General features: G+C 41.7%; 2 long non-coding RNA genes across 3 annotated transcripts in view; both read right to left on the bottom strand.

Moving 5' to 3' along the window:
• The window catches only part of LOC145970901 (uncharacterized), a 77,295-nt gene that overhangs the window by 7,682 nt on the left and 46,003 nt on the right, over window positions 1-23,610 (bottom strand). The window lies entirely within an intron of this gene.
• On the bottom strand, window positions 745-14,582 carry LOC145970113 (uncharacterized). Of its 2 annotated transcripts, none has more exons than XR_014438328.1 (3): window positions 14,428-14,582; window positions 13,538-13,742; window positions 745-1,395 (listed from the first exon to the last, which is right to left on the bottom strand). It is a non-coding gene; the product is annotated as an uncharacterized LOC145970113 (long non-coding RNA). The 2 variants fall into 2 exon arrangements; XR_014438327.1 differs by having other exon boundaries at window positions 13,538-13,720; window positions 13,800-14,582.

Consider the following 23,610-nt stretch of genomic DNA (forward strand, 5'->3'; position numbering starts at 1 on the left):
AATTGATTATTACTCCCTCTCCTCTCCGTTTCCCTCTGATTTCAAAGATTTAGTTAAATGGTACGCACTCTTCTAGTGTGTTAGAGAGGATCTGATTTTTCTTTTTTACATAATTTTTTACGTAATTTATGCCCCCATGAAAAAGATATGCAAATATCGCGTAGATAGTACATGGAAAAAAATACGTGAACATAATTATACAGCCTATAACGCAATCGTATTATGCTTCTATGTAAAACAGTAAACGGATATCGATAGGTAAACATGTAACTTTGTTACATGAGCATGTATTGCGAAATGTGCATGTCATATATGAGTGAATAAAATATAACGTAAATTTTTCTTTCGCATTAATTATTTTTTTCGCATCATGTACAGTCGGCCAGTTATATAACGGCAGTTCTACTAAATAATAATAAACAATATATATATATATATATATATATATATATATTATTAGTGATATATTACTAAATAAGAAAAATGATACATTGTTACGAGTCTATCAGTTTGATGAATAAGTTGCCACCCCTATTATTACGATATTGCATACGTGATAATTTAGAAAAGATTGAATTTTATAAAACATTTTTAATCTAACAAAAAATGTCTTGATAATAGTTAGTAGCATATTATGTTAAAATTGTATAAAAATTTTTTCTCGTTTTATGAGACAGTATTCAGTTTTTTTTCGACGGATATATATTTCCAACGGTATAATATTAAAAAATGGACACATGGAGAGCTTAAAATCTTTAAAAAAAAAGAAGAGAAAGAAGAAGCATAGAAATGAGATGAAAAATCGCATTGCTTGCCACATATTTTCGTGTTATGCGTATCAGATTAGTTAAACAAGATACAAATGCCGTACACGCGCGGCGGTTAATCGTACAGCGTTATATCGGCGGCATTATTCAATCTATCGGATCGATCATATGTATCCGCGCCTGATAAACGCGTAAACGTTATGAAAGCACTTTGGGTATTGATGTTTACTTTGAAAAACAGGATTAAAACGGGTACCGTGGAAATTCGGTTGATGGAGGAACCGGCGGCGGCTGTGTCTCGTTGGACCGAATTTAAATAGTGGCCCAACCATATTATTGTATTAATAAATGGAATTAGCGAAACAGTAAAGTGCTTTTAACGGGCGGTGTCTATCCTGACTTCTCTAATATGACAAATACACTACAGTGCTCCGCCGGTTTCGGCGTTCTTGCATTCATTAAATGACGGTCGCAATGCGCCTCGTGGTTATTAATGGCACCGCGTCAGAATCAATTTTCATTTGTTGAATACTTATGTACGGCGCAATCCAATTTGCACTGTTCCCCGTGAAACCGTCCCACGCCGCGCATTTTACCGTAATTGAAAGCCCTCGAACGCTTCTGACGCCTGAAAAAATACATACATAAGGGAAAAAGGGCGTTTATATATATAGATATATATACATAAATATATTTGCGTTTTTTTACCTACAATAGTCACGACAATTTTATCGAAGATAATTTTAAATATGAATGCAATGGTATGCGCGCTATTCTTTTCGCGAGATATTAATTATTTGAGGCAAATATTTATTCATCATTATATGTGAAATTAAATAAACCCAAAATAAGCTTTGTTGCTCGTAATATTGCAATGCATTCGATATTTATAGCGGTTTATGGATATAGTATGTCGATAAAAATTAATAAAGCAACTTTGCCAGAAGAAGATTCTGAGGATCAATTACAGTAGTCTTCGTCTTTTGCGAAGATGATCAACTCTTGATGATATAATTAGGGAAAGTTTCGAAAGAGTCGTTCTCCTCTAGATAAAAATGAGGATGCATCTCGGTCTCGATATTTGCCAAAGTTGCACAGTTGACGAAATAAAGCGACTGAGAATAATACTCTTCCTTCGTAACCTCGACGAGTCAGCGGAGCAGCACTGGATCTCGAAGAAACCTAATTAACTCCGTGCTTTGGAATGAAATTATTTGTGCGCGGTCGCCGTGAAAAAAATAAAAAGGAAAGAGAGAAGAGAAAAGGAGCGAAAAACGACGGGAGTAAAGATGACGACGACGTCGACATCGACGACGACGACGACGACGACGACGACGACGGCGGACGAAGAAGGAGGACCAGAAGTAAGATGGAAGGGCGAATGCGCCGGCTCGAAACTACCAAACTACTTTTCAAGCTGCCCCCGCGGCCCTGGCAAGATTATAATTAAAACGTCGCGCGGCTCTGGATAATAAATTAATGCATAATTAACATAGCTAATTATAATACCGGCTGAAATTTTTCTCGTAACTCGTAACACACTGGTCTCTCGCATGCGGAGGCAGTGCAGCCCGGTAATTTATGATCGGACATGAAAAATTACCGTCTCGGGGGGGTTTAATCATCCTCGGACCCCCTTCCTCTCTCTCCCCCTCCCCCTCTCCCTGGCGCGGCCGCTCCACACGTACCGCTCCACCACTGGCCTTTCGCTAACGAACGCTTGCGAACCATTGCGTCTTTACCTCTTCCCGCGCGCCACTCTTATAGTTGGATTTAATAACTTATTATAATGTAATGCGTCGTGCGTGGGTTTCTTGCGTGATGGCGCGCTCGAAGGAGAGAAAACCAGCTCTATAAGTGAAACGTTAGGAAGCGATGAGACGCGTAGTAGAAAAAAAAAGAGAGAGGGATGTTTCAAATATACTTCAACATATAGAACGCAGAGAGATTTTAAAGGATTTGTAGAATCATGACACAATGATTAATCTTTAATAGGTATTCCGCGATAGTACATATATGTATAATGCACCGTGATAAATATGTAAGCTGATGTGATCGGATGAGATAGCACGTTAATAATTAGTCTCGATAGTGATGGTTAATAAAGATACGCGCGGTCAACTACTACAACGGGAGGACCGCTAATATAATGAGAGGATGGACATCGAATTCGGGCGGTAAAACTTTCCGTACGGGGCGCTTATGCGCGCCACAGTGGTGCAACACGAAGCGTCTGTTAATTGACTTATAAAAAGCTTTAATAATTAAATTAGCATTAAAAGCCGCCGCGAGGCAGCCCTCTGGCCGTCGTATAATTCAACATTGTGCTTTTTTCGTACCGCTGGCAGTAACGTGAAAGCTGCCGCTGGTCTTTTTCAAAGCGAACCCACCGCACGCGCGTTAATTCATTAGTCGTTGCTATACATCGTTTCGCGAAAACTTCCTGGTTTTTAGATTCTCCCTGTCACAAGCTTTCAAAACGATACAACCGCACCAGCGATTCTGTAATAATTTATTACGTAAACGAGGCACTTTTCTTCGTGCACCTCGATGCTACATAGATTATCGTTTGTCCTTCGCATCGATGTAGCGATATAATCATTTCAATCACCCTTCTGTTGCTTTTCTCAGACTCATAAAAATTACGCCCCCTGTTAACATGTTATTACATGTTAAAGTCGTTGGGCACCGATCTCTATTCGGATTATCTCTCTTTTACAGGAATATTGCATAATCGAGGGATCTAGAGAAAAAAAATCGTATAAATGTGTACGCGTCGTCGTGCGATTGAACGATCCACCAAAGCATCGCTCTTCCTGAAATCTGCAGAATCATCGGCCATTATCCTGGCCCGAAATCGCGCGATGCCAGGGCGATCGCTTAGCCTCGACACAACTCGAATGCAGTAGCGTCGTAGTAATTTGTCCGTGTTATTCGAACCGGTCGTGAGGTCGCTACGGCGGTCCGGTTTCCTGCCTCCTGTTTGCTCCCCATCGGGCACAACCGAAAATGCAGACAAATGAGTTAAAAAACGCAGTTGCAACGCCTCGGCGAGGGCGGCGTTGCCGACGATTTGATATTGTCGAAAGTTAATCAATGCCCTCTGGCATACATACATACATATATGCATACATATGCGTACGTACAAGAACCGCGTTCACAATCGCAAGGGAGAAACGGTTGGGCCCCACTACGGCCCGTAGCTCTCTCTTTCTAGCGTCGTTTCGTCAATTTTTTAAAATTAAATCACTATCTGTCCTTGTTAAACGCGCTTCCCGGGCACAACCGGTCTCCACCCCCGACTCGCTGTCATGCCCTGCACTCCCCATTCCTCCTATCGCGGCTTCGCTCGTACGTCGATCCACGTGCTGTGCCTAATGACAGACAGTTGCCGGCCGAAAAAAGTGTGTAAATCCGTGGTGGAACGGCCGCGAGCGAGCGAACGAGTAAAAAGGGTCAAAAAAAAGGAAAGAGAGAAAGAGGAAGAAGCATTGGAAGCGCGCGGACCAGAGTCGCGTAAGTGCAGTGAGTCGGGCGAGGGTGGATTTGGAGAATGAGGGAGCGAGAGGAGGATGAGAGAGGGAGAGAGAGAGAAAGAGAGAGAGAGAGAAAAAGAGACCATCGTGCCTGTATATAGATGGCGGCTCGGCCGAGCGGCCATTCCGGTAAAACGCACCGGAATAAAAATAATGGCTGGAAATGGACACGGGATAGGTACCCCGGCACCTCGTCATTTTTTTCTATTAGCCGAAACTTACAAACACCCGGGGCTTCCGGCCATTTCGGCCGACCCCGCAGACCGCCAAACTGCTCTGCCGGCCGTGTCCGTGCGGCCGTCAAAATTCGAAGCGCCGCGGCCTGTTGTTACCCCTCACCCCCCGTCGTCTGTCCTACCACCCGACCGCTCTTTCTCCCCTTGCTGAAAACGGTGGCCATATTTTTTTTCGAGCAACGAGAAGGAGCCCGGGCACCGCTCGCGCGCGCGATTAAAATGTCATCCGCGTTCTGCAAATGACGCTTTTTTCCGCGGCGCTTTCGGCGTGTCGAGAGCGCGCGACGGAAAGAGAGGGGTGAGACGAGGTAAACACGGAGCAGAGGGATAATTCAACCACTTCGTTCTAGTTATTAATGCCTCCGCTGTGGCGGGGAAGTATTTAAACCGCGCGGGGTCTTTAAATATTTTAACTCGGGCTATTTTTTTCTGCCGGCGAAAGGATCGTCGCGCTCTAGCGCGTTTCCGACGATTGCGCGTCATATATTTGCCCGTCCTACTTGTCTTTCGCGTTTGCTCGGCTGTTTTTATCGCTCGTAAAATAACAGTTTTTATTTAAAATAACGTTTACCAAATATAATATACGGCGAGAAATATGTTAGGACATAAATGGATAATAAAAAAGAAACAAATAAAGAAGAGACAATTATATTTAAATAATGCGATTCTGTTTTTCACGCGCATCTCGAGCGATGTAGAGATGATCGGTCGGTGTGTCTTGAAACACATACAAGATTGTTAAATTCCTCGTGCGTCTCGTCGAGAGACAATTTCGTTGGATAAGAATGAGACATCGAGTGAGAACGCGGTGAACTCCAGCGAATCGTCTGTTCCGCTCATTCGTATGCGAGCCGAAACGACCTTTAAGACGTATGCGTAATGTACGCGTTTCGTTAAAATCGTTCGAGCAAAGGCCAGGCGGCAAATTATGCACAATTAACGTCAATCAGTAACGTCCTCTTACGCCATATCTTCGCTCGAGAAAACAAGCATAACTTGACCTGTAATAATTTTATGCGCGCGTATGTACAAATTTTTTATAATTATATACAGCAACGTCTCGGCGGCTAAAACTTCAGTTTTCTTCTTGCATTTTACTTAAAGAAGTCATTAATTGCTGTACGGACAAATCTTAAAATTATATTTACTTACTTTTAAGTGCTGTCAAAGATTACGAAATGCGTACATTAATCTTTAATTAACAAAAATTTTAATATAAGAAATATATTATTTTTATCACGATTAAATGTATTATGAGAAATAGCTAGCAACTATTTTGTTTATTAATTAATATAAATATTTTAATGAAAAGTATCCTAAGAAAGACTAAATAATACTCATAAATAATATTATTGATAAAATTAAATACGTCAAAGATAGTCTCATCGATCTTTCGATTTGTGCATCGACCGATTCGACCGTAATTCGCGGATGCGCGCAATGACTATCTACTAGTGTCCATCACCACTGGTAGGCGCTCACTCAAAGTGACTCATCAGTAGGAAACAGCGCGTCGATGGCCACCCTCTTACGTTCGAATTGACGTTAATATTACCGGGGCTGCGAACGCAATCGGCCGACATAATAACCGTTTTAGGCGGCTCTCTGACCCGGCGATTCGCCTGGCTGCTGCGACTCCATCGTTTAAGTGACGTTAGCGTTGCAAGGCCCGTAGCATTAGCTTTGACTCGTTTAACTCGATCAAAGAGAGAATATCCTTTCTATGCAAGAAATGTTTACTTTCGCCTGTTAAAATATTTTAATTTTATAGCGCTACGTCGGGGTAAAATGTTTGAGGATTAGTTACATCTGATTATATGTATTTGGAAACCTCTTGCAAGATTTCAAATTAAAAGGATAATTATATTATAGTTGTGGGCTATTTGTATAAAATATCTTCATTTTGCGTTAACAAATTTATACGTCAAATTAGGAAAATCTATTTTCTTTGTGGAAAGAATTGAATATTTTTTTTAAATATTTACGAATTTTTTTAAATATATACGAATTCTGAAAGAAATTTCGAGATACGATTTGCGAGAAAAAAATGCGAGAGGGATCCTTCGTCGAATTGCCGAATTCACGCGGTACAATGAATCTCTGGAAAGAGCGAAGACTCTCTCCGCAGTGTCCTGTCGACTCGAAACGCAAATCTGATTGGCTCATGAATATTAAGTTCGGCCCGCAATTATTATCTGCGTTATAAATCGGGTGACTTGCCTCGCCTGCCTTCCTCGCAGCTTCGCTGGACCAGGCCGGCCGTTATTATCCACGTACACACATTCACGTGACTATCACGGACACAAGCTCGGCCGCAGGCTCGTATACATACCCTCCTCCCTCCCCACTCTTTGTCCATGTCCGTACGTCCGCGCACCTTCACGCAACGTTCGCGATTACCCCCAAGTGTTAATTACTAATCTCGCCTCTGCTAATTATAATTAACGCCTTTCGGCCTGGGCTGCCCGAGCGGTCGTGTCCGGTATACATTGCAAAAGGAAAGAACAGATCGGCGCGAATCGAGTTGTTCTTGAGTTCATCTCCGGTAAAAGAGATCGGCCGATGGTTGCGGCTTCGATGGGAGCGGGAATAATGAGCGAATGTCGGACCGGTTCTCACGGATTTCACACGATTTTCACACGAGGAGAAGAAATGAAACGGACCGTTGCAAATTTTCAAATAAAATAAAAGAAACTAACGTCTCTTTGAACGTAATTTGGATTTGACATCCGTGGTTACTGCAACAGGCTTGCAGACGACACGAATATTTTTTTCTTTATTCCATTTTCATCACATACATAATGAAATTGACAATATTTTATTTTCTGATAAGTAAAAATTTGTCATAATTTCTTCGAGATAAGAATCCACAATTAATATAATCCTGCTACTGTAACGGAATCGAGATTACAAGAAAATTAATATAGATCTTAAAACGAAACATGTATCGATCTCGAAGAGAAGAAGCCAAGTTTGTCAAAGAAATACGACGATATAGGTATCTGTATATTGTGTCGGGAGCCAATTGATATGCGACCGCCACATTGCGTTTTCGCAAGAACGCATTAGGCTCGCGCGTCACATTATCATCGGCATTTGGGTCTGAGCGAAACCTACCAGAGGGTTACCTGCTGCCGTCCTGGCGCGTCTCTCGGCAGCTCCCGCGGCACTATAAGCCCGGTACCTCATTAAAATATGCAAATATACAGCTCTCTCGGGTCGTCCGTTCTGTTTCCTTGGCCGCCACCCCTCCCTCACGCGCGTATGCGTCGAAATGTTTACGATCACAGCGAAATTAAAAGTACCGCTAAAATATTGCCCCTAATACGTATGTGGTCGCTGCTGCTATCCATTGCCGTCGCGTCGTTCATCCTGGACCCTCTGCAGCTTCCCCTAAAGCCAGTTCGCTACCGTTGTTGGTGCTCTTCGAACGGTGGCACGCAAGACTAAAAGACTGACGACGCTCTCTGAAAATGAGCGCGGACGACTCGCTCGGCTGGTTGGTGACACTTTGCGGGTGCGTAATTTAGCTACACCCGGATTTTTTTCCCCGTGCACGACGATTGCTCCGGTCATTAGTTAAATTAGGCTAACGGTCGCGAGACATATCGTCTTATCTTTCTATTGAAAAGCGAATAAATATAATAAAATATAATAAAATAAACCAGAAATGAATCCTATGGGAAGAGAAAATTAAACTTCATTTCAAAGAAGTTCGAGATAGTCGATTACCTCTATTCGTCGTCTATCTTACTTAAATTTATATTTTATATTAATTTATATCTCTTTAAGAATTTTCACGTAGAATTTTTCGATTCCGGTTGTTTGTTCCATTAATTCCATTCCTAGCACGATGTCCCGCATAAAAATCCTCAATAAGGAGGACTTAAAGATTTAGCTGTTGCCGGATGATCGCGATAAACAAGTTCAAATTGATTTATGAAGGAGCCATGGGTGCGTCGCAGTTCGAAAGATTGCTGAAAGACGGTAGTGGTGAACAAAAGGAGCGTATTTTGAACAGCTCGAAGCGGACCTTGGCACGTCTTTTTGAACCCTCGCAAGTTTGTCGTCTTCGCGGTCCGACATCAAGACCCGATTGGCAACCCTCGGTGTATACCGGGGATTCGTCCTGTGTACAACCGCGATGATTTTTACGATCCCGGTCCGCTAACGAGTAGTCCAACGCCTATTCCATCGGGAGTCTTATGCGGCGATAATTCTTCATTATCGTATATTGTTGCGCGACGATGTCGAGCGTGTGCTGTCTGCGCTCGTCTAAGTTGCAGAATTCCTCTCCGCTCGGGGCTGCGTAAGCGTTGTGGTGTTTTTTTTTCTTTGTTATATTAGACCGCATCGCGGAGTAATCAGGACGCGCTTTTAATTGCCTTCGTTTTTGTCAGGCTAAATTTGACGTTTATGAGCGGACAGCATCGCGCTGACCGGCGGATTCGAGCGAATAATCAGCCACAAAGTAGTCGATACGAATTCAGTATTCAGCACGGCGTTACTCGTCTGCCATCCGTTTCTCCTTGGCGAGGCTAAAACGAGCTTTGAGTGACGTAGCAGCTTTGCTTTTTTTCGTTTAAATTAACTTGTGAGAAACAGTCGTATTCTTGTTAATTAAACGAGAATTATATAAAGACTTGCATCGGCAAGCAGTTGAATTGTTTATAATTTTTGATAATATTTTATAATTAAATGAGACACAGAGAGAGTTTAAGAGCCAAAGTTTTACACATGCATATTAATCGAAAAAATCTATTAATGTCAAATGAATGCGATATATTAAAATGCCCACATATATAATGGTGATATTATTTTAGAATAAGCGACGCAATATCAATAATATAATTTCGTCATTTCGGATGGAGTCTCATTTCAGGCGCCGTCGGGACGACGTTTTCGAGGATTAATAATCAGAATATTAATCTGCTCTCGTCAGCTATATATTTGTTAATAAGCGCGAAACGAGTTGTTCAAGGAATGCTTCTTGAACGCGATCACAGGACAGCTGGCTGTAGTTTTCGTATTACGCGATTAAACATGATTTATTACTGTGAGTGCGCCTTCCGTGCTAGTAATTTCATCGGCACGTAATGGTATCCCTTGAAATAGAGAGAGAGAGAGAAAGAGAGAGGTGGAAGAGAGAGAAGAGCGGAGGGAGAAAGTTCTGCAGACAGAAAATCGAGCGCCGTAGCAGTCACACGTACAAAGAAACGTAGCCCTCCGACGTGCTAATTATGCGGAGCAAGCGCGACCTTCTTCGTATAACATTGAAACGCTTAATTTGGACGGGTTCCCAATTGCTCACCGCGATATAAATGCCGTGACAAGTCGCGGCAATGGGGGATGAGCTACGACCTCGCATTCGTTACATTAATGCGAGATTTTATTACGCGACCATTTTTAATCGCAGTCTTAATGACGCGCCTGATTCTTTCTGCAACATTGCGTTCGTTGCTCACGCTTTTCTTTTTTTACTACCATTGCTAGACGATTTAAGTTTATTCTCTACCTTGGCAATTGCATGAAAATGCTTTTGTGTATATTAATTTCTTTTTATATAATTTACTTATTTACTTATTTATTTATATATTTTGAAGGCGATTGTAAGCTTCAATTTCGATGAGAGAGAGAGAGGCTCATCTGCGTGTTGCTGGCGAGACGTCGGGGTACGTCGCTTTTCGCGAATCATCGGCCCCCGCGGCACCGCGTTTCCACGGAAGCGACATAAATCTTTCGTCGCTGCCGCCGCGAGGAGTCTCGTACAGCCTCGAAAGCACTTAATCACAGTTACCCTTATTGAGCTTACAGATTTATCCACGCCCAGTAGCCTCGGTCCTATGATGCCGGGCGGATGATTACCCAGCTGCGTACCAAATGATGCGCAGGATCAGACTGAAAGGGCACGATAAAATGCCAGGAGGCACTTCATTATGCCGTATTCAAATAATGCATAATAGCGCGGTCCTCTTCGCGTTAATACAAAGTTATAGCAAAAGATGCGGAGGAGATTCTCTCCCCAATGAACGGTGAACGAAAGCGCAGCACTAACTTTCATAATCGTACGGCTGTAAAAGACTTTGACGCGGACTTTGATCGCGGAAATCTGAAGTCCGGAACCGCGAGAACGGGTTACGGTCGCGCGAAATCGCGTTAATAAGTCCCCGGCACGAAAATCGAAATTAATATCGCATCACCATTTATCTTACGAGCGATAATTTATCCCGCTGCCTCTCCACCTCCCGCGTTCTTCTCTCTTTCTTTCGCCCCCTTTCCCCTCCCTCCATCCATCCATTCGTATCGCGAACTCCGTCATCGTCGTCCTCTCCTCCGGGGTATATAAGCGGCGATTTTTGTTAATGCGTAATTGAATTTACGGAGCGTGTCTACTAGATTGTATCTGGGCTATAGATTTCAGCCGGGCGATAACCTTGGGAAGGCGTGGACTGCGGCTCGATTCAATTCCCATTTATAACACCGTCACATCGAAAGTGGCGCCGTAAGTATCTGCAGCCGATTGTAAATACACACGTGTCCCGTGGATCGCACACACACACACGCGTGCACTTGTACACGTGTAGGGGTAACACACAGCGCAGCGGTAAAATTCAATCAACTTCTTGCTTTTTTTTCTCTCTTGCTCACGTTCACCATCTTCCTCTTCCTTTCTCCCTCGTCTCTCTCTTCTTCGGCCCGGCTCGACACTCCAGATCCCTCGTCAAATACTCGCAGATACCGCACACGGCCCCGTCCCTTTCTCGTCATGCGCCGCGGTAGCGAGTTACGCGCGCGGCGATCCTTGAGAACTCATTAATATTCGTCCTGTAATTGATACGTACCGATACCGATCGCGGGAAAAGGTATGACCTCGCTGAGCAAAAGTTAATAACCCTCGTTAATTCGCCGGACTTACTCACTGGTAATGAGTGAGCCGGCCGCGTATAATAACTCGTGATCTTCGCTTCGATTGAGAAAAAGAGAAACTATTTTACGCGGACTTCTATTTAATGCTTGATTAAACAGGTGTGTCGAATTTGCGATCGAGGGCGAGGCAGCATCATTCTGGACCGATATAACAAAGTGCCGCTGTCGAGATTTAAATTTAATCTTAAAGTACGGATCTTAAAATCTGCAAAATATTATTTGTTAATCCAATCGTTAAGAATACGGATACGTTTATCAAAGATGCATAAAACTGCGCGGTTTCTTTACATATCTTCTTGACGCCAAGTAAGCGCTCATTGGGCTCGAACAAGTACAAGAGTATAGAACATGAGCGTTTCTAAGCCTTTGATTATCATTTAACGAGGTAACACACAGCCCTCGGGCAAATTGTCAGAGTCAGGCATTTAGTCTTGGCGTCGCCTTCGTAACGCAATAGCGCGTGGGCCGCGCGTAACACGAATGTTAATTATTTACTGATCATACTTTATGAAAGCTATCATTCAGCTACTCTCCTCATAAGGCGTACACCGATTCGATATTTTCTAACGAGTACCCACCGCTGCGAGATATCGACAACGCGATCGACGAAGCCCGAGGCGGACATTACCTCTCGAAATATTCTACACGACTGTGACTTAGGCATGCCAGCTTAATTTCGCTATTACGTACGCTATTTCCGTTTTGCGCTCAGATAAATATGAGTTCAATCGTAAATAAGCGGGACGGACTCGCGAATGTAAGAGAAACGCGGTTGAGATAGAAGTCGCATATAAATTCAAGATCTGGAATGAGAATGAAGAAACTATTTTCGCGAGTTCGAAAATAGAAGTAATTGCCAGTAACTAGCGCAGACTGATAAGCTTGGTTATGTTCATTAAGGAGTCAGAATCAATCTCGATTAATTCTTACACGAAGGAAAACGATGGAAAACGTTTCGAGGTCGAGAAACAAGCTCCAGATAGAATCGAGAGATCGAGTATAAAGTTACTCTTCTGAAATTTAACTCGTTCCAATACGAACCCAATCGATGAATAAAATGTATTAGCCTGCAAATTGGGACGAATTCTGAGATGTATCCACGGGGAAGAAATTCGTTCCGTCGTGCCGGCCAATTTACAGCAGTATCACCAAGACATATCAAAGTTCTAAATTCGCGATTTGCACCAAAGTTCGACACTGTTTGCGCAGCATACGCCACGGTTAGTTTGTCGGTGGTCACGTGAGACCAGGTCTCACGTCTTGTACTGATGCTATAGCTCACATTCTGTTGGCCGGACACTTGGCGACGACCCATCCCTCATCTCTGTCGTAGCTGTCCGAGCTTCCAGGTACTGTCCAGTCACTGAACTCTCGAGCAACTTTTGTTATTATAAGTTAACCCCAGACTCCCCGTGCCTCCGACCCCACCGGCCTGCTCAGATTATGGCCATCAGCCAGCGACCCGAGATCTGGATGATGCCGCGCCCAACTTCGCTTCGTTTGTATAAGGAAGCGTCTCAGGTCATCCGAAGAATAACACGTTCAACTACTTGTCCCTTCTTCAACGGTCGAAAAGTACTTCACTAGCTTCGATTCCGATAGTTTCGAATATCTTCATGCGTCTAATATTTCCTGTCCGATTTCACAATCCATGTATAATATATATATGCATTTTCAATAAGAAATCGTATTCGCGTTCTTATTGTGTTGCAAATTTAAATAAAATGAGGATGTTTATATTAAAAAAATAATATTGAAATCTTGATTTTATTCGATTAATTTTTAATGAATGTAGGAGATTGCTCGCTTATCGTTTATTAATATTACATAAATATAAAGTTTTATTTTGTTATCTTAATAAAAATTATGCAAAATTTTTAATCATAACGAAGCGTGGAATCAGCTAAAGAGAGTTGAGTAATCTGCGAGGTTAAAAATCGCATACGTATTCGACTTAAAAGGACGATACACTTTCGGAGGCAGTGAATGCAAAGAGAAGAGAGCGAAGCAGCTTTACGAGAGCGGAAAGTTGCGCTGGAGATATAAAGCAAGCACGTCGCATATAACTTACAATCAGCCAGGCTGGCTCGCCTTCCTCTCCGCTTCACTCTAGACGTTTCTCCAGCAGCTACCGCACCGGGTTTACCTTGAACTCGGCATCAAAGTTCGACTTAGCAGAATTTATGACAACGGTGACGCTAAAATGTGCTAACTTCCAAGTTCTACACGATTCAAGAGAATTCTTGCTGGCTGCCTGCCGAGTAAATATCGCACGTCTGAAATATTCAAGAGACGCGCGGTAGGAACAATAAAATTTAATAAAATATACCAACCGTTTGCACCACAAGCGTCGCGCTAAATTTTAAGTGGGCCTGTTTAAAAAAAATGAACCGCATAACGGCCTGTGCAATTTCAAATTTACTCCGCCTCATGTATATTTATTCTAAACGGTTAGTTTCTTCAACGAATTTATACTTCGTTACGTTGATCGTTGTAAAAATATCTTATGAGATTTATTCACGAAATAGCTCGTCATTATTCAAGTTGACTACTCTCTTCCATATCCTATGTATTTTTTATAAGGCCATGATACATTTATAAGTCTAATTCGCCGATTTCCTATCAATATTCGTTTCTCGACGATGTAAATGCCGAAGTTTTCAGTCGAACGTGACGAGTCGCATATAAACGCTTGCTTACGCAGCAGGCAAAAAAATTGCACTTTATGGAAGAGACAATGCCGAAAATAAATCGATAACTTAATTAAAACCGCTGGTCCGTTGAGAATCGGTTAATCACAAAACCCTATATTCTGTATTACACGAATACGCATAACAATCGTGCTCATAAAACAGGCGCGATTTCATTAACTTATCTCTTTCGCCAGTGTGCATGCGTGACTTGAAGAAGTAAAATCAGCCAATTATATTGACCGTGAAAGCGACCGAATGTACCTCGTACATTTTTATCTTTAAGGGCTCGAGGTTTCGCTCAAGGGCGTCATTATTATTCGTACGACACTTTATACAATTCCTTGGATAGTTACGACGTAAGCGTATATTCTCTTTGCAACAATTTAACCAATTAAGATAGCATCTTCCAAGAGGATTATTCAGTTTTCACAGTCGCAGAGTGAAGTATTTCCCCTTCACCGACTATTGAGACAGTCGTTTTTTATTTCATTCGATTATCCTCTATCGATTAATCTCGAATAGCTTTTAATCAATTCGAATCTTTCCGATTGATTCTATATTTAATCATCGAGGTTGTTTAAATGATATAAACGACACTACCAATTATCACTTTTTCAACTGGAGCAGGTACTAGGCATTTAACTCACCGCAGCTCACATGATTTCATTCGATCGATGATCCTGGACGCGCTTGATCGTTAAGCCTTCTTTGAAAATGTATGCTCGGGACACGCGATGCAGTCGGAGGATCCTTGGACGCAAGATGCGGGCGTGGAAATGGAGCTACTCGCGCGAAGATAGACAGAAGTATATCCGGATAGCTGTTGCAAGGGCGCGACAATAGATATGCGGCGGACAGCACAATGGTCATTGTAAATCAGGGCATTTTAAAAATCTGACAGGATATATGTTGACTCGGCCTCGTATATCGTGTCACACACGGCTTGCAGTGCCGCCCATTAAATACAGCATTATGCTATCCAACAACCGGACCGACTTTAGGTACGTAATGGTAATTGCTGGGATATAGTCCCAACGCCATTTTCGGCAAGTTGCCATTCCGAGCAATCCTCTTACATTCTCTCTTTCTGAGAGAGACGAGCGCGCTTCACTCTCGTGAATTACCATCATTCGATCGCGTTATTTGTATATTTGAAAAACCGAAAAAAATTTTTGATACATGTTAATATTGTTGCGTATATTTCAAGTTTTGAGAAGCGAAGCAATTTTGCTCGCAAAATTGAAATAATTTATTTAATAATTATAAAGCTGATATTTCTTCTAGCCATTTAAATTATGATTTTACACGAGATAGCATTATTTAAAATTTTATTTGAAACTATAAAGCTTATCAAAAAGATTCCAAGAAATAAAGTGAAAAGAAGATAAAGATATAGAAGAGAGAAATATATACAGCCGGGTGGGTTAGGTCAAGCTGGTCGATTTAACTGCGAGTAGACACGCGACAGACTCTCCATAATTTCTTACAAATATGAAGCGAAGCCTATACTCTCCGCAAATACAGACCGGCGCTTTCAGCACCTCCTTTTCTCTATCTTCCTCATGCCGCATTTTACGCGCTTTCCCCACTATTCCCTTCATCTTTTGTCTTTAATCAGCGGAGCTCTGATTTACGGGGAATTAAAGCGGCTCTCAATCACCGTGACAGTCCCACTATCTTACCACTTCATGAAGATCGATAGATAACATTACTTCGCGACGCGAACTAAGTAACATTATATCGTCGTGAACAATTAAAAAAAAAGGTACGAAGTTTCGGGGAAGGAAGAGAGACCGATGAGCATAAGTAAACCGCTCTCGATGTAATCAATCGCGACGTACCTTAATAATCAAGCGCATTGATGCGCGATTTTTTCGCGTTGACTAATGACACCGCAATCCGCGAACATTATTATATCCGAGCTAGCATGTAATTAGCATTAATCCTGGAATTATTATTAATTATTCCACGCTTACAACTGAGCAACCATAGGTCTTTTAGTTCTCCTCGCGTCGCGCGAGAATAAAGCCTTTCTCCTCTCTTGCAAACCAGTTATCTCAGAGAACGGGTGACCCGAAAAGGATACGCTTCCGCGCTGATTTCTACTATAGGTGAGCTCGTAAATCTATTCACCGACAGGCCAGCTGCTCTATATCGCGCGATCACAAGGACGTTAATTAACGGACGACTAATATATCGATTACTTACCCCAGATTGTGATTACCGCTTAATGCGAAATTATGGCTTCCCGCTCCGTAGGGTTTCGCGCGCAGTTTGCAATCTAGCAAGGTAAGTTTCTCAGTAAGTAGTGAGGTAATCATAAGCAGGTACTTCTCAGACGGGTTATGAAAATAATTTCCACGCTTAACACTATATATTTTAATTACTTTACTTTAAGTCTCGCGAATATTAAAACTTGATATTAATCTCTGTGCATTTGATCTTTATTATTAATACGTTTTCTCGATTTATATATACTTTTTTGGATATGAATTATTAGTTATATTTTTCGCACGTGTATGTGTTACTTCCGTCTACCGTTTTATCTTTCTATCATCATTTATTATTTCTCGCGCACGCACACACACACACACACACACACGCGCACACACACACACACACACACACACACACACACACACACACGCAAAGAAATTATTTCTTTAAATTTACTAAAAGTTCGGATATATTAATATTGGTAACATCAATTATGTATTGATTACATTACATCTTTTATATAATCGTTAAATATAAATCATACACGTTTATAATCGGCGGAAAGATAGTCGCGCGTTAAAATCGCCAAGTTGAGAACCAGCGAAGCAACCTGCAAGCTAGAAATCCAAACGGTAACAAGAGGTTACGTTTAGGGGCAGTAAGCAGTAATATATTCTGTCGGAGAAGTGAAGCATGCATATTCTAGATATATTATAAATAATTACTCAATTATATCTTTGGAAAGGCAATGAATAAAGATGTCTGTTGCCGAGCTGTAGGCAAGGAGAGAGGGCCGGCAAGCTAATAAAAAAAACTTGCGTTGAATATTCAAACGCAACAAACTAGGTACACGGGGGTGCTAGGAGGTGGACGAGGGGGAGAGCTTATTTCAAATGGAGATCCATATTATACCCTCTTCTTACCAGAACGTACTTTTGTTCCCAGATTTCGCGATTTTCGCTGTGCTCGAGTGCGCTGGATGGCGGACAGAGGGGCGTACTTGAATTTCTAAACAGCACTCTCTCTTTCTCTCTCTCGGGCCATAAACTCTGCAATAAACATGATTGTTTTATCGATGACTAATTATTGTATTAACCGATGTTTGTAAAAAAATGCCTGATGTATACGATGGTGATCGTCTCTCTCTTTCTCCAGCTAATTGTAAATCATATCGTTGAAGACAGAGGAAAGAGTGTAAAGACAAAGTACATAGCGAACCCTTAAAAAGTTACAATTTCAGTACATCGACGCGCAATTGATTCGAGCGTTATAATTTCTTGATTCCGATAACAGATCGAGCGTATCGCGGTGACATGAAAATTTATACGATCAAATTGATCCATATATACGTGGATGATGACAAAGTATGAGCACGTGACACAATTCCGAATTACAGTCGACAAAATTGGACAATTCTTCGATAGGTTGCTGATATTTAAGAGTGCAATAAAAACGCACTATATGTAAAAATTCGTCATAAAATTTTAACAGTATATTTAGACAAAAAATAGTACAATAAAATTTGTATTTATATTTAATGATATGTATACCTATTATAAATAGCATCTCTATATTTTCATCTACATCAAATCACAAATCGATATCAAATTTATCGAGATGGAAGAAATCTGTAGTCGGGAAATGATTAAATTTTACTCGATACGTTGTATAAATATTCAGAATACATTACGAACAATCTATTTGAGGGTAGTATAAAGCTAAGATTATATTTCCATTTATTAGATGTATGCAATACGTCACTTAAAGATTGACGATACAAATTTAAAGTGATGTCTGTCGCCACGCGGTGTCCGATGCTTCCGAAACAGTCGACACGAATCGTTAACGTAATTCGCGCGGAACCATTTATCTGCTAGCTAGCTGTTCTTTCCGCGTTCACGCTGTTGCCGTACGAAAAGGTCGAAAAACTTTATTGGGGCATAAATTTGCCGAGGCGGACACGATAACTTTAAAATATTACGGAAATGAAAAGCTTTCGCCGACGCGTGCAATGTTTGCCTCCTTTTCCGCGAAAGATAATGCAACTACAGACCGGATTTACGGGACGTTGTTTTGTAAGTGGACCTTTCTCGTCGGCGAAAGATACCGTGAATTTAAAGCCGGTTAAGCTACTTTTTCCCGCTTGTGTTCGCGGTGAAACGTATCCGACGAATTTTCTCACATTAGACGAAGACGTCCAGAAAAATGTGGCTCAGTGCATCGGGGATGTAACTTTGACGTGTTTTATTCTGATTTAAAATTCTCGTTATAAAATTAGTTTGCAAAATTACTTTACAGCAATCATTAATATCATAATAATAATAATAATAATAAGGATAATAACAATAATGATAATAATAATAATGATAATAATAATAATAATAATAATAATAATAATAATAATAATAATAATAATAATAATAATAATAATAATAATAACAACAATAATAATAAAATATTATATATTCGGCAAATATATGAATTGCTGAAGATAATATATGTTACTTTAGGATTAGTGCTATTTTAATAGTGTTACTTTAGGGTTATAACACACACACACACAAACGCATGCACCGCTCCGCATTGCATTCTGTTATTAAAATGTTCTGCAATGATAAGCGGATATCTATAGCTTCACATATTATCTATATCTACAGTGAAGTAAAATTACTTCATTACAATAAGACATACGTATATGATGATCTTTGCTCGTTCTGAATAATATTGTCTTTGGTCTAAATTGGACCGTAAACTTCGTAGAAACGTCGAACATGAGAGAGTACTCGAGTCTCCCCGATATTCGCGCACTCAAAGTCAAAGAAACCCATCGTCTCGGGGTTCGCGCATGAACGAAATAATATTTTCATAAGATGCCGGGCTTGGAATCGGCGTTTCCGCCTCAACGATTTTCCGCATGCACAGATAAGGCCACCCTCTGCCGGACGTGATTGGCTTCTGATAGAATTACGAGGGGTGGACACACGGGACTGTTACCCCAGTCTTGTGTGTATGTGTATGTGCGTGTACGCGTGTCTGTGTATATGTGGCACTATCCAGGACACACACTGAGAGAACCACAAACGACCCTCGCTTAAAACAAAGGATGGAGGATGCTGCGTCGCTCCGGCGCATCTTCATATAGTCGGGATCATATTAAGTTTATTTTTTGTCCCTCCGCATGGAAACGGGAAATTGATGAGGTCCTTTCTATGGTGTATAGGGATGGAGAGGATGGCCGCTGTATTCTCTCGTGTTCGGCGGCCGTAAGAAGCAGGAACGTCGATCGTTTCATTACGCTGAATAGAATTTGCGCCAAGTGTATATATATATATATATCTCCATGACGTTTAATTTGACCGCAGATTTTTTTCTAATATGAAAAAAAATCTATGCTATTCATATGAATTTTATTTGATTAAAATTATGCACTATATCATATGTGATGAAATCATATAATGGTAAATCGAGATTAATTCAAGCGAAGTGCAAACTATTGAAACATTTCCCGATGATTCGAATATTATCTTATACTTTAAGAAAACAATTTAAATAAAATTTATGATATCTGTATATATTGTTTACATTCGATCTCCCCTATGGGAATTCGACGGATATGAATGGAGAAGACGGTGCCACTTCTAATATATCGGACGCAGTGTGGCAAGAGCGTGAATGGGGTCGTGAAATTGAAAGATTCGAACGGCATTCATGCCAATTTCCTTTCGACGCGATTTCATAATTTTATTGGCAATTTGCGATCCATTTACTGCTTTGCGTACGGATCGCGCAGCCGCTGCCGGCCGTTTTCTCGATCGCGTTCCGCCACGACTTGCCACTTCCTTCTCTCGCTTGCGTCACCTATATTCAAGGATCACGATATATTTTAGGGTTACTCGGTGAAGCGAAATCTTCGTCCGAACGAATTTACGAGTGACAGCATGCTGATTCGATGTACGACTCAGGCTACGAAGGGTCTTCCTGAAGGGTAGGGGAAGGGGTGCTCGCGTAATTACGCGATCCTAAAGCGGGCGAATATTATCGAAGCCTCGCAGTAAATGTAATTTGAAAATCCTTTCGGGGTTTCCGTCGGATGGAAGGCGAAAATATTATTTTTTCCGCGATATCGTCCCGGTAATAGTGCCAATGAATTTTGAATACCGCGAATGGAATATTATCGGCTCGTGTTCCGGAGTTTATAATGCACTTTATCGTCAATGAATTTCATTCGGCCGACTGCTACTTTTCTGCGAATTATCATTTGATGTTCTTTCGATGACTTTATTGCAAATGTACAAATATGTGGCATCTTTCGATGTCTTAATAATATCTTAATAATATCTTAATAATAATGTCACATAACTTTTTATCAATTATATTATGTACGAGTTATATTGACAATAGGTTATTTAAATTTTTTTTTAATTTGACAAATTTTATTTTATTTTCAATTTTTGTATAATTATTATAGAGATATGCATCCTTCTATAAAAGATATCAGCTTTGAAGCAAAGATGCTATATATGTCAACGTAACAATTCTTATCTATTATTATCTATTATGTAATTTGTATTATTTTGTATAAAAATGTGCATTTTGTTATTTATATATTTCTACAAAATACAATTTAATTTTTAAAATAAATAAATACGGCATAATTAAAAAAATACAACTGTTTATTCTACTCCAAAAAGTATAGCTGTATATCTTTTCGCCTCCGTCAAACAGAAACAGTTGGAGACAAGTTATCGAGACGCGCCGATTGTCACGACATTGACTCTCTTGGAAATGTTTTCCATCTCTTCCCCCTTCCACGCGGAAACCACGTTTAGTAAGCCGTCGATTTTCGCGACGGACTGTACCCGCATGCCAACAGCGTCGGTCGCCTGAAAGTCGAGCACATCATTTTATCTCCATGATAAATACGCTACATTTTATGCGCATTATTTTGCGCCCCCTCTATCCGCACGTGAGAGCTGCTCAAACCTCCGATCCACCCCCGATGCGCCCCCGCGCCACCCCGCATGCCTCCTCGTGGCGTTTCTCACCCCCTCGAGCGACACATACGTGCAACGCGGTTGTATCTCTCCATGCTCGTCGTTCGCAACCCGACGACCCGTTGCCCCGCCGCCCTCCGGCCTCTCTCAGCACCGCCACCTCCTCCGCCACGTCCTCCAACCCCTTCCTGTCCTGCTCTCTCGCGCGTCCGTCCGTCCAGCCACCGCCACCCCGTACACAGCCCATCTTTTTTAATGTTAGGCAGTTATAGCCGGTGCGCAGCGCGAGCTGTCCCTCTCTCTCTCTCTCTTTCTCTTCGGTTTTCTCCTTGTCCCTTGTTCAACGCGCTACGTTTCTGGCTCTTTCTCGCTGTCACTGCCTCTCCCTCGCTCGTGCTCTTTCGAAAAAAAAAAGAGGACTTAGGTCAATTTTTATCACACAAACCGGCCGACCGAACGGCGCCCATAAAAAATGCCTCTTTACGTATGGCGATTGGTCCGCAACGGGCTTCGGGGGTAATGCCGAACCGCTCTCTCTCTCCCTCCTCCCCTCGCGGCCTGCCCTTCGCCGTTGGCGTCTCTTTCCGACGCGCGTTCTCCAGTTCTCTTCTCGTCTTCCTCGTGCGCTCTCTTGTGCTTCTCTATCTCTTTCGCTCATTCCTACTTTTTTTTCAACGCGGGGAAAAAATGCGCGCCGCCCGTCGATTGGTCGAGGGGACAGATGACGTAGTGAGCGACGTGCCACCCCCGGCTTTGGGGGTGGGGATGCACGCGAGACGGTAGTGAGAGGGCGCGCGGTTGAGTGCAAGCACCAGTATCGCCGGGTGCATATATCGGGGGGAGGGGGAAAGTGTTGCATGCGAGGGTGTGGAGAGAGAGGAAGGACGGGGAGCACCTCAGATCGAATTGGAAATATTATTATATATAAAAGGAACCTTTGCGAAATCTCCGCGTGACAGAAAGAGGAATAACTTTTTAACCGACGAATCATCTCCGAAATCTCCACATGAATAAACTCAAATCTTGATTGAGAGATCGATATATCTATGTTTTCCGTACAAATTAATAATTCGTTTAATTTTTATTAAGTGTGCTTATAATTGATACATTAAAAAAAATCTTTTCAATATTCGGATTAATGTACAATGTATTTACCAAATTTAATACAGGTGAAAAAATACATAATAAAAGAATTATATATTTCAATATATTGTGTAATCTTTCCACCTTAGATTCAGGGATAGATCTTGTACGTAATGAAATATGCTATTTGAAACATAGTTTGAAAAGACACGCATATTACTGACACGGAAAAAAATAATTAAAATATTTGCCATTCCGATGCAATTGGTCAGTCAACTTGTTGAATTTCTCGCGTGAGTCGCGTCCATCTTCAGCGGTTTAACACAGTTCTGACACGTCGACGCGCATCTTATGGAAAAGGACGAGCAGGAAATGTAACATATGTGTGCGTGCATACACACACAATATATATGTATGTATGTATGTATGTATATGTATATGTACGCATGTATGTATGTGTGTACATATATGTATGTATGTATGTATATTATGTATGTGTAGGTATGCATGTATGTATGTATGTATATAGAACATATGAAACTTTCGGAAGGGACGAGCTGGATCGCAGGAGAATCGAATAACAGCAGCTACGACACAGTCGTACATTTTCGTCCGCGCGGGCAGGTATTTGTTTAGCCAGCACCTCGATATGACATGATCAGCGCATTAACCCCGCTCGCATTTTTCCATCCGCGCGGTCCTCTTCTGGCTGGCGCCTGCCTGGGATGCGTTTTTATCGATTCGTAGACCCCTGCCCCTCGCGACGGCGCTCGTGTATCTGTATGTCCACCTCCACACTGCCGGCGTACAAAGCATCGATAGAGAAGCATACAGATTGGACTGGGCGTCCCTCTTTTTCGAACGCAACCCTCCCGCGCCCGGGGACACCATCGTGGAACTTCCGAGAGCTCTGGAATAATAAGGCCTCGTATAACACGTGTGTTCCCCTTATGTTCTCTTTCGCGTGCTGTTTTTATATAAATATATCCCGCGGCCATCTCGGAAATCGCATTTCGTTAAGGCCTTATCACCTCGCATTTAACGCCGTATTTCAATCCTCCAGCTCTTGGATTATGGTAGGATTACATCTGGGAGGACAATAGCTTTGCTCAATCTTTTCAGATTTTATGTGGTTTGATATGAAAAGCTATAGTAAA

The sequence above is a fragment of the Camponotus vicinus genome, unplaced genomic scaffold, assembly GCF_025532165.1.
Source record: "Camponotus vicinus isolate PSW18456_S1 unplaced genomic scaffold, iyCamVici1.0 SCAF_4, whole genome shotgun sequence".
In the NCBI taxonomy this organism is placed as follows: domain Eukaryota; kingdom Metazoa; phylum Arthropoda; class Insecta; order Hymenoptera; family Formicidae; genus Camponotus; species Camponotus vicinus.